The following is a 10,433-nucleotide window of genomic DNA, read 5'->3' as shown; positions in this document are numbered from 1 at the left end:
CTCTGAAGCTGCTGAGGGGACCTTAGGCTTCGAGCCTGTCATGCTGGCAGGGAAGACAATGCGAGGTGCTTCCTACCTTGATGCTTCAGCTTGGGCCACAACAGGCTTCTTCTTTTGTTTGGCAGCCATCTTGGGGTCAATGCCTGGACGCCCAAGAGCCTTGCGCTTTTCTGCCTCATTGTGTGCTTGAACACATTTTTCTGTGAAGTATTTCATTCGCTCTCTTGAACCTCTTGCTTCTTCACGCTTCTTGTGAAACAGCTCTTTGAGCTCATGCAGCATTTTCTTGAAGCTTTGAACATCTGCCACGCTGACTTTGGCCATGTTCTTCTTGAATTGAGCCTTTTCATGATCAATTTTGTTCTTTAGCTCGACAATCTTCTGAGCCAGAGCTAGCTCATTAGCAATGGCTCCATGGAAGGTGACGCTGATATCAACAGGCAGCTGAAGATCATCAATGCTGAGGCTCGGGTTGTCAAACCACTCATCGATGAAGTTGTTCAGAATATCCACATCAAAGAGGGGCAGACTGTTGAAGATCTCCGCCTCTTTCTTGCTCTTGATTATTAGCTCAAGGGCATCATCACCAAGATCTTTGTCGCTTGACAGATCAATTGCTTCATTTTTGTTCCGAAGAACGGTAGCTGGAGTAAGTTCATGCCTAGAAATCTTCATGGGCTTCTCCTTCTTCTTGGTGACACGAGAGAGATCTTCTAAATGCACACTCGGTTCAGGAGGTGCAGTTGCCAATGGCTTCGCACGCGAAGCTTTTGGTGCGGCAGAGGGATTTGAAGCCTTTGATTTCTTCTGCTTCTGCGGCTTAGGTGGAGCTGGCGCTTCATCAGAATCTGCGTCATTAGCTGATTGCTCCAATGTGGCCCTCTGAGCAGCGATGTAGGAGAGGAGACCATCAAAGTTGTCAAAGGGGCCGATGACATTGGGGTTGGCATCGCATGTGCCATCAGCCCTTGGAGCAGACGGACCTGGGTTGAAGTTGCATCCAAGATTTTTCTTGTTCTTCACAGCAGAATCTTTGGCAAACTGGTAGTTGCGCTTGAAAAGATTGTCGTCGCGACACCATAACAGTGATGATGGGTCGGCATTCGCTGGCTATGGTCCTCGGACCATGCAAGGATAGAAGCCTTGAGCAATGGCTTCAGACATGGACTTGGCCTGAAGATTTTTGTATAGAATATCTCCCCATGGTCGCTTGATGGCGTTCTTTTCAGCATATTCAGCAGTCACATATCTGTATAGGAACCATTGTTCCGCCCAATATCTTTGAATCCATTGGATTCGAGTCTTGTGCTGACCATAGTTCTCTTCAGGATCTGTCTTGTACAGTTCCTACAGATCAGGAGGTAAATCCTTGGATGTATCTCCACGGCGCTGCCTGCCGCCTTTCCTTGCGGATTTTTCAGTTGCCATAATATTCAGACTGAAAGGCTTCAATACAGTGAATGGCTTCCTTTTGCTGGTCAGACAGGAACTGGCTTCAGGAGAATTGATGTGTCGCTGTCAGAATTCTGTAAATGAATGCAGACTATGAGATCCAAGGGATTCTGCCACGGACATGTACCTGTGATAGCATTAGAGGTGCGTGGGAAGGGGAATAGGTCATATGCACTCTCAGAAGATTTTGAAGATAAATCAGTTTGAAGACATTGACCTCATAGCGCAAAGACATTCACTTATTTGGTGAGATTTGGTTCCAGATTTGTACGAATCCAAGAATAAGTATAGGTGAGGAATCTTACTAGTTGTGGAGCATAAGTGAATATACTTTGCAAGATATGAGATGCAGAAGAAGATAGATCCAGTTTTGGAAGTTGAGAAACCAGTTTTGGTTGAAGTGGATGGATCTAATGAATCAAAAAGGCAGTAAAAAGTAAGTTTTAATTACCGCACGAAGAACTACTAGACAAAGTTGAGAGGGAGGCCAAGCAGTCCCGCGCCCTAACTTGGCGGCGGAAGACACCTACAGCGGCGGCGGAGAGGACGAGGTCCACGTCCGGCGTGAGGACGGCGTCGAAGAAGTCGCGGCAGCTAAGCGCTTCGTCTCCGGCGTCGATGCGAGCAAGCGGAGGCGCTAGGGTTTGTGCGAGGTGGCGAGGTGGAAGAAGAGATTATGACCGCGGTGAGTTGTGTATATATAAGGAAAGGGACTACGCAGCATAATTACGTAGGTGCCCCTGGCGGTTCACATCTGAAGGACACATGACATGCATGCAACACATTGGAAGTTGTTCCATGTTCCCACGCATGCCTGGACTGTCGGGTGGTCGTTCCGGCTTCTCCGGGTTTCAGGCAATAAGGATATAGCATTACAACATATTCAACTTTTGTCTCTGTATCTTCTGCTGACAAGGACGCAGAGAACACATTCGACCGTTTCAATAGAATGCATATGATTTAGATAGATAGAATCTGAGGTAGAAGCATAGAAAAGGGGTTAGGGTCCGATCACATTCACTTAGATCAAAAGATTCAAACATGAAGATAGAGCCATAAGTGAATGCTGTAGAGGACAGAACACAAATATATGTATATACCAGAATAAGACCAAATCAACATTGTGAAGATAAACATGAAGTCGGATCAATGTTGAAGACAAACCAAATGCGGAGACTTTGCAAATGTGACGCCAAACGGAACACTTCAAACAAAAGTTTGGTGGTGGCGTTACCCACCGTATAGGAAGTATTAGACCCAGACACGGCGCACAATTATCGTGGCGCTCCGAAGTCGAATTCCACATTAATGTATTCACACTTAGAGTGTATGTCTTCATTGATTGAAGATATACTTTACTTCATGTGTTGCACATCTAAGTCATCAACATGCATAAGCGTTAGGATGTGTGTCCAATCACAGGACATTCGAGGATTCGAATATATTTAGCTCACACTGCAACTTGCAAAACCTTTTCTCATCCAAGGGCTTTGTGAAGATATCTGGCAATTGCTCTTCAGTGTTGACGTGAGTGGTATCAATATCTTCCTTCATGACATGATCTCTGAGAAAGTGATGACGAATTTCAATGTGCTTTATCTTCGAGTGTTGAACTGGGTTGTTGGCAATCTTGATGGCGTTTTGATTGTCGCAGTAAAGTGGCACTTGCTTTAGGTGGATGCCATAGTCCTTGAGAGTTTGCTTCATCCATAGAAGCTGAGCGTAGCAAGATCCAGCAGCAATGTATTCAGATTCAGCAGTGGAGAGAGACACAGTGCTGCTTCTTTGAAGATCAACAGACAAGAGATCGTCCAAGAAAGTGACATGTGCCTGATGTGGACTTGTGATCAACCTTGTCACCACCATATCAGCATCTGAGAATCCAACTAGAACAAACTCTGAGCCCTTTGGATACCATAATCCTAGTGTTGGGGTGTAAGCCAAATATCGAAGAATTCGCTTCACAGCTAAGTGATGTGATTCCTTTGGTGCCGCTTGGAATCGGGCACACATGCAGACGCTAAGCATGATATCTGGCCTAGATGCACATAAATAAAGTAAAGAACCAATCATGGAGTGATATACCTTTTGATCGAACTCTTTACCATTGTCGTCGGGGCCCAGATGACTTTTGGTTGGCATTGGCGTTGAGTAACCTTTGCAGTCTTGCATTCCAAACTTCTTCAGGCAGTCTTTGCGGTACTTCTCTTGGGATATGAAGATGTCGTTGCTCTGCTGACGAATTTGAAGACCAAGGAAGAACTTCAGCTCACCCATCATGGACATCTGATATTGCTCTTGCATCATGTGCCCAAACTCATCACTGTATCTTTTGTCAGTGCAGCCGAAGATAATGTCATCCACATAGATCTGGCACACAAACAGTTCACCATCGTATGTCTTCGTGAAGAGAGTGGGATCCAGGGAACCAGGTTTGAAGCCTTTGCTCTTTAGGAAGTCTTTGAGTGTGTCATACCAAGCACGAGGCGCTTGTTTGAGCCCATACAGTGCCTTGTTGAGCTTGTATACCATATCAGGATGTTTTGGATCTTCAAAGTCAGGTGGTTGTGCAACATACACTTCTTCTTCAATCTTGCCGTTGAGAAAGGCACTCTTCACATCCATTTGATACAGAGGGATGTTGTGATGGTTGGCATAGGCTAGCAGTATGCGAATTGCTTCAATCCTAGCCACGGGAGCAAATGTTTCATCGAAGTCAATCCCTTCAACTTGAGTGTATCCTTGAGCAACGAGACGAGCCTTGTTTCTGACAACTTGACCTTGCTCGTCTTGTTTGTTGCGATAGATCCATTTGGTGCCAATGATATTGTGCTTGCGAGGGTCAGGACGCTTGACTAATTCCCACACATTGTTCAGCTCGAATTGTTGAAGCTCTTCTTGCATAGCTTGAATCCATTCAGGTTCCATGAAGGCTTCAGCAACTTTCTTAGGTTCAGATATAGAGACAAATGCAAAGTGCCCACAGAAATTTGCTAGCTGAGTTGCTCTTGAATGAGTGAGTGGACCAGGTGCATTGATGCTATCAATTATCTTCTCAATATGTACTTCATTTGCAACACGAGGATGAATTGGACGAGGATTTTGCTCTTGTTGACCATTGTCTTCTTCTTCAGCATTGGCTTCAGGCTGAGCAGTGTCTTCAGGTTGGTTTGGCGTAGAAATGATAAGTTCTTCTTCAGCCTGTGCCTCTGAAGGTATGATTTCTCCAGTTCCCATAAGCTTAATCGATTCACTAGGAGCGACTTCATCTAGCACATTTGTCAAGTGCTCTCTTTGCGAGCTATTAGTCTCATCGAACCACACATCCACAGTTTCAACCACTTTATAGTGAAAGAGGTTGAAGACTCTGTAGGAGTGCGAATCCTTTCCGTAACCAAGCATAAAACCTTCATGTGCTTTCGGTGCAAATTTTGAAGTGTGATGTGGATCCTTGATCCAGCACCTAGCACCAAATACTATGAAGTAACTGATGTTTGGCTTCTTACCAGTTAAGAGCTCATAGGGTGTCTTCTTTAGAAGCTTGTGAAGATAAACACGGTTGATGATGTGGCATGCAGTATCAATGGCTTCAGGCCAGAACTTCCTTGGAGTCTTGTACTCATCAAGCATCGTCCGAGCCATCTCAATGAGTGTCCTGTTCTTGCACTCCATGATGACATTCTGCTGAGGTGTGTATGGAGCCGAGAACTCATGAGTGATGCCCAATGTATCAAGGTAAGTGTCGAGGCCTGTGTTCTTGAACTCTGTGCCGTTGTCACTTCTAATGTGCTTGATCTTCATGCCATAGTTCGTCATGGCACGGTTGGCAAATCGTCTAAAGACATCCTGCACTTCATTCTTGTAGAGAATTATACGCACCCATGTATATCTTGAACAATCATCAACAATGATGAAGCCATAGAGACAAGCAGTGGTAGTACGAGTAGAGTAGTAGGTAGGGCCAAATAAGTCCATGTGAAGCAGCTCGAAGGGTTGAGATGTAGTTGTCAGAGTAAATGGCCACGGGTAGCCTAACCGACTCCCCTGGCTCTTCGAAAAAATTATCAGGCCATTCGAGCCTTCAAGCATACAGAGCACAGGGCCGCCTTCCCCCAGCCGGCTATCCCCAGGGCCGACTACCAGAAGGCGACCCGGCCTCAGATACCCTCCCCCAGAAAGCTACGAGATGGCCGACTCCAGGAAGCCGGCCCCAAGAGGACCGACTCCCAGAAGCCAGCCATGAAGAAAGCCGACTCCCAGAAGCCATCCAAGATTACACCCACCAAGACTGCATCCACATAACGGTGATAAGACGGGGCGTGGCCGCAGTACAGCCCACTACCACCGAATCCCGGAGCAGGCATGGCCACAGGGCGCCGTACGGGCCAGCCATCTCCCGTCCGGCGCGGCACTGTAGCCATGTTGACCTCGATGTCACCCACGACAGGTGCCAATACGGCCCGCGGGCAGCGGGCCCCCTTAGCCAGAGAGACACTCGAAGGCGGTCTGGCCTCCCCTAGTTGGCCTGGGGCGTAGCCGGCTCCCAATAGTCGGCTACCTCCCTCCCTCAAAACATGTGCCTCATTAAGGAGACAAGACGAGGTGAGGCTACAGTGAGAGCCCGCAAGGCGGCGGCACTGTAGCCACGCTTACCTCGACAAAGCCCTCGTCATCAGAGGCGGGGCAACAGTAACCAGCCGCCGACAAGGCCCCCAAGCGGTGGGGCCGGCCTCTCGGCCAAGAGGCCGGCAGCCGGCGGGACCCACTAGTCGGCGGGCCCCAATGGCCGGCGGAGAAGCCGGCGAGCATAGACACTGACGGCGGGGACCCGCGCCCAGCCGGATTACCATTGTACCCCTGGGGGGTAGGCCTATATAAACCCCCCGGGACACCCATGCAAAGGGTTGATCTCATAGAGTTTCACACACCACATAGAGAGAAAAGGAGAGCTAGCCTTGCCCTTCTTCCCCCCCCCCCCAAGCCAAACAGCTCAAGGAGCACTTGTAGCCGCTTGTATTGATCTAGTGATCATGCAGAGACCCCGCAGAGCAGGACTAGGGGTGTTATCTCCACGGAGAGCCCCGAACCTGGGTAAGATCCGCCGGCGTGCATGTCTTCGCCTTATCCTGTTTCCAGGCACCGGCGATGTCTTGCTGGCTCCCGCAATGATAAGCCACCCGTTGGCATATGTCGCACCTACCACCCGACATTTGGCGCCCACCGTGGGGCCAGGTGCACCGTCGTCCGGAGACCTGTTCTGGACGGGAACCCTTTTCCTCCCCCGCGAGCGTACCCAGCCTGCTATGCCCGATGGCGCTTGCCTTGACGCGCTGCAAGGCGTCGACGACGCCTGCGCAGCGAGCTGCCTCGCCGACCTTCTTGGCGAGACTCGCATCTCTGACGAGCCCGCGTCCGACGCGGGCACCAACTACCCCAAAAGTCGCCTCGTCAGCCTCCTCGACCAGCTTCACGTCTCCAGCGAGCTTGCTGTGGACTTGGAGTCGGTCGGCTCCACCGACCCGATGCTTGTCGACTCCGACACGGCATCGCTCGACGCCTACCCCTCCGGCGTGGTAGTCCTCGACGACCCTCTCCCTCGAGCCGACAGTGGCAGCAGCGCTGTCACCGAGGTGCTGGTCATCAGCCACGGCGCCGACTCGGGCGAGAACGCCCACGACACCCTACAAGCGGCGATGCATGACTTGTCTGTCCCCATCCCGGCCGACGCCGACGCCGAGACTCTGGAGGCACGCCGCCTCGCCCTCATCGCAGAGGGCCAGAAGATAGCCTCCATGAGACGCCTCACTGAGGCTCACCAGCGCGAAGTCGACCGCGCCGCCTTTGGTACGCCGCCTCATGGCGGGCCGAGCCGAGCCGGCCTCGTCAAGAAACGCGGCGCGGCCATCGCCAGCATGCTGGGGGCAGATCGCCCAGTCTACGCCACACCGCTCGAGAATCTGCGAGCCGCTCAGGCGGCCGCAGAAGAGCTGAACGGGCTGGGGGCTGATGAGCTCCCCTACATGACAAGGCGCATCCAGCAGCTGATCGACGCGGCCACAGAGCGGCATGAAGCCGGCGCCCGCGCTGAGAGCCCTGCCCCACGCCGAGAACACGCCGCAACATCCCGGTCGCGACTGCGAGCGGCGCCCGCGCAAGGAAAGACAAGGAGCCGGCTGCTAGCCGCAGCCGGACTCGAATCACCATCGAGCGCGACGCAGAAGGCCGCCCTCGAGCGGTGGAGCGCCAAGGCAATCCGCCTCCTCCTCTGCCTCGTGGGGAGAGATATCCCACCCCGCCACCTGTCACGCATCCGACTCTCGGTGGCCGACTAGGCCACCGCAAAGGAGTCGGCGAGAACGACGCCCGCCACCGGATCGACCGCCTAGCACGATCCCTGGCGCTAGAAGAAGAAGACGATGCCGGCCCGCCTTGCTTTGGCCCCCGCATCCGCGACGAGCCCTTCCCCAAGGGGTTCTCGCTCCCCAGAGACACGCCCAAGTACAACGGCTCCGTGAAGCCGGAAGATTGGCTCATCGACTACTCTACCGCTGTCAACATAGCGAACAGCAACAGGCGTGTAGCCGTGAAGTACGTCCCTCTCATGCTTCAAGGCACGGCACGCACCTGGCTAAACAGCCTCAAGCCCTACAGCGTCAACAGCTGGCTGGACTTCACGGAAGTCTTCGTCCGCAACTTCACCAGCACGTACAAGCGGCCTCCAAAGCCCTGCCGGCTCTCCTTGTGCGTCCAAGGGCCCAGCGAATCGACTCGGGACTACCTCACGCGGTGGGCCGAGCTCCGCAACTCCTGCGAGGGGGTGCACGAGGTTCAAGCCATCGAAGACTTCACCGCCGGGTGCCAAGAGGGCACCCTCCTCAAGCACCGACTCCTCTGCGACGAGCCGGCTACCCTCGACGAGCTGCTGGTCATAGCAGACAAGTACGCCACGGCCGACTCCTCGATGAAGACCGAACTCCGGGTGGACGCCTCTGGGAAGGTGCTCGCTCCGGCTCCCAAGACGCCGGCTGGTGACTCCAACCGACGCCCCTACCAGAACGACCACAAGCGCAAGGCCCCTATGCTGCCTTCCACCAGTCGGCAGGTGGCCACTATCGAAGACGAGCAGCCCGAAGAGCGGCCCGCTCCCAAGAAAAAGGGCGGCAGGCCGGCTTGGCAGCCGACCTTCTCCTACGAGCAGACTCTCGATGCCCCTGCAAGTTTCATAGCGGCGTGAAGCCGTCCAACCACACGACCCGGAAGTGCCACTGGCTCACACGGATCTCCAAGGGCGAGGGGCTGGTGCCGCCTTCGCCTCCCGGCCCGCCGCCTCCAGCCCCCAGCAACCGGCTACTCGACCATCAGTCGGAGCCATTCAGGATGAGTTCCCAGATGAGCACGCCGCCTAAGTCGTCTTCACGAGCCAGGTTGAAGACAAGCGTAGCCGGCGCCGACAGCACCAAGAGGTCAACGCGGTCGCCTCCAGCAACCCCGAGTTCATGCATTGGTTCGAAAGGCCTATCAGCTGGAGCCGGGCCTATCACCCAGAGGTGATGCCGTCTCCTGGCTCCTACGCATTGGTGTTAGACGTCACCCTCGCGACAGAGAGGCGAGCTGCCCGATTCTCCCGTGTGCTGATTGATGGCGGAAGTAGTATCAACATACTGTACCGCGACACCATGGAGAAGTTGAACCTCAAGGCAAAGCAGCTCATGCCATGCCGGACCATGTTCCATGGCATCGTACCCGGCCTGTCCTGTTCCCCAATCGACAAGATCAAGATGGATGTTCTCTTCGGAGACAAGGATCACTTTCGCCGAGAGGCGATCTGGTTTGAGGTAGTGGACCTAGAGAGCCCTTACCACGCCTTGCTTGGCCGACCTGCCCTGGCCAAGTTCATGGATGTGCCCCACTACACCTACCTCAAGATGAAGATGCCGAGCTCGAAGGGGATCATCACTGTAGCCGGCGACTACAAGAAGTCCATCGAGTGCGCTGCAGCCAGCAGCCGACTGGCTGAGTCCTTCGTGGTTGCAGAAGAGAAGAAGATGCTGGAGCGAGTTGTGGCCATGGCCGGCAAGCAGCCGGCCCTGTCCCCCAACCCCAAGGAACATGATGCGCAGGGTTCCTTCCGGCTGGCCAAGGAGACGAAGAAGATACCTCTAGACCCGGAGAACCCGGAGAGGTTTGCTGTCATTGGCGCAAACCTGGACAGTAAATAGGGAGGCGAGCTCGTCGACTTCCTCCGTGAGAATCGAGACATCTTTGCATGGTCCCCAAAGGACATGCCGGGTGTTCCGAAGGATTTCGCCGAGCACAAGTTACACGTCCGAGCGGACGCGAAACCAGTCAAGCAGCCTCTCCGCCGACTGTCGGAGGAGAAGAGAAGAATCGTAGGAGAAGAGATAGCCCGACTCCTGGCCGCCGGCTTCATTATGGAAGTGTTTTTCCCAGAGTGGCTTGCCAACCCAGTCTTGGTGTTGAAGAAGAACAACAAATGGCGTATGTGTATAGACTACACTAGCCTCAACATAGCCTGCCCCAAAGATCCGTTTGCCCTACCACGGATTGATCAAGTGATAGACTCCACAGCCGGATGCGAGCTGTTGAGTTTCTTGGATGCCTACTCAGGATACCACCAGATCAAGTTGGACCCAGCTGACCGCCTGAAGACCGCCTTCATCACACCCTTCGGAGCTTTCTGTTACCTGACTATGACATTCGGCCTGAGGAATGCCGGTGCCACTTTTCAGCGTTGCATGCAAACATGCCTCCTCAAGCAACTCGGCAGAAATGCCCACGTCTACGTAGACGATATTGTGGTGAAGACAGAGAAGCGCGGTACCCTGCTGGAAGACCTCAAAGAAATATTTGCCAACTTGCGCCGGTTCCATATCAAGTTCAACCCCGAGAAATGTGTGTTCGGAGTACCAGCAGGCCAGCTTCTAGGCTTTTTGGTCTCCGAACACGGCATTGAGTGCAAC

This window comes from Triticum aestivum, chromosome 4D (genome assembly GCF_018294505.1).
Source record: "Triticum aestivum cultivar Chinese Spring chromosome 4D, IWGSC CS RefSeq v2.1, whole genome shotgun sequence".
Classification (NCBI taxonomy): Eukaryota; Viridiplantae; Streptophyta; class Magnoliopsida; order Poales; family Poaceae; genus Triticum; species Triticum aestivum.
Note: the sequence above shows the minus strand (reverse complement) of the source record.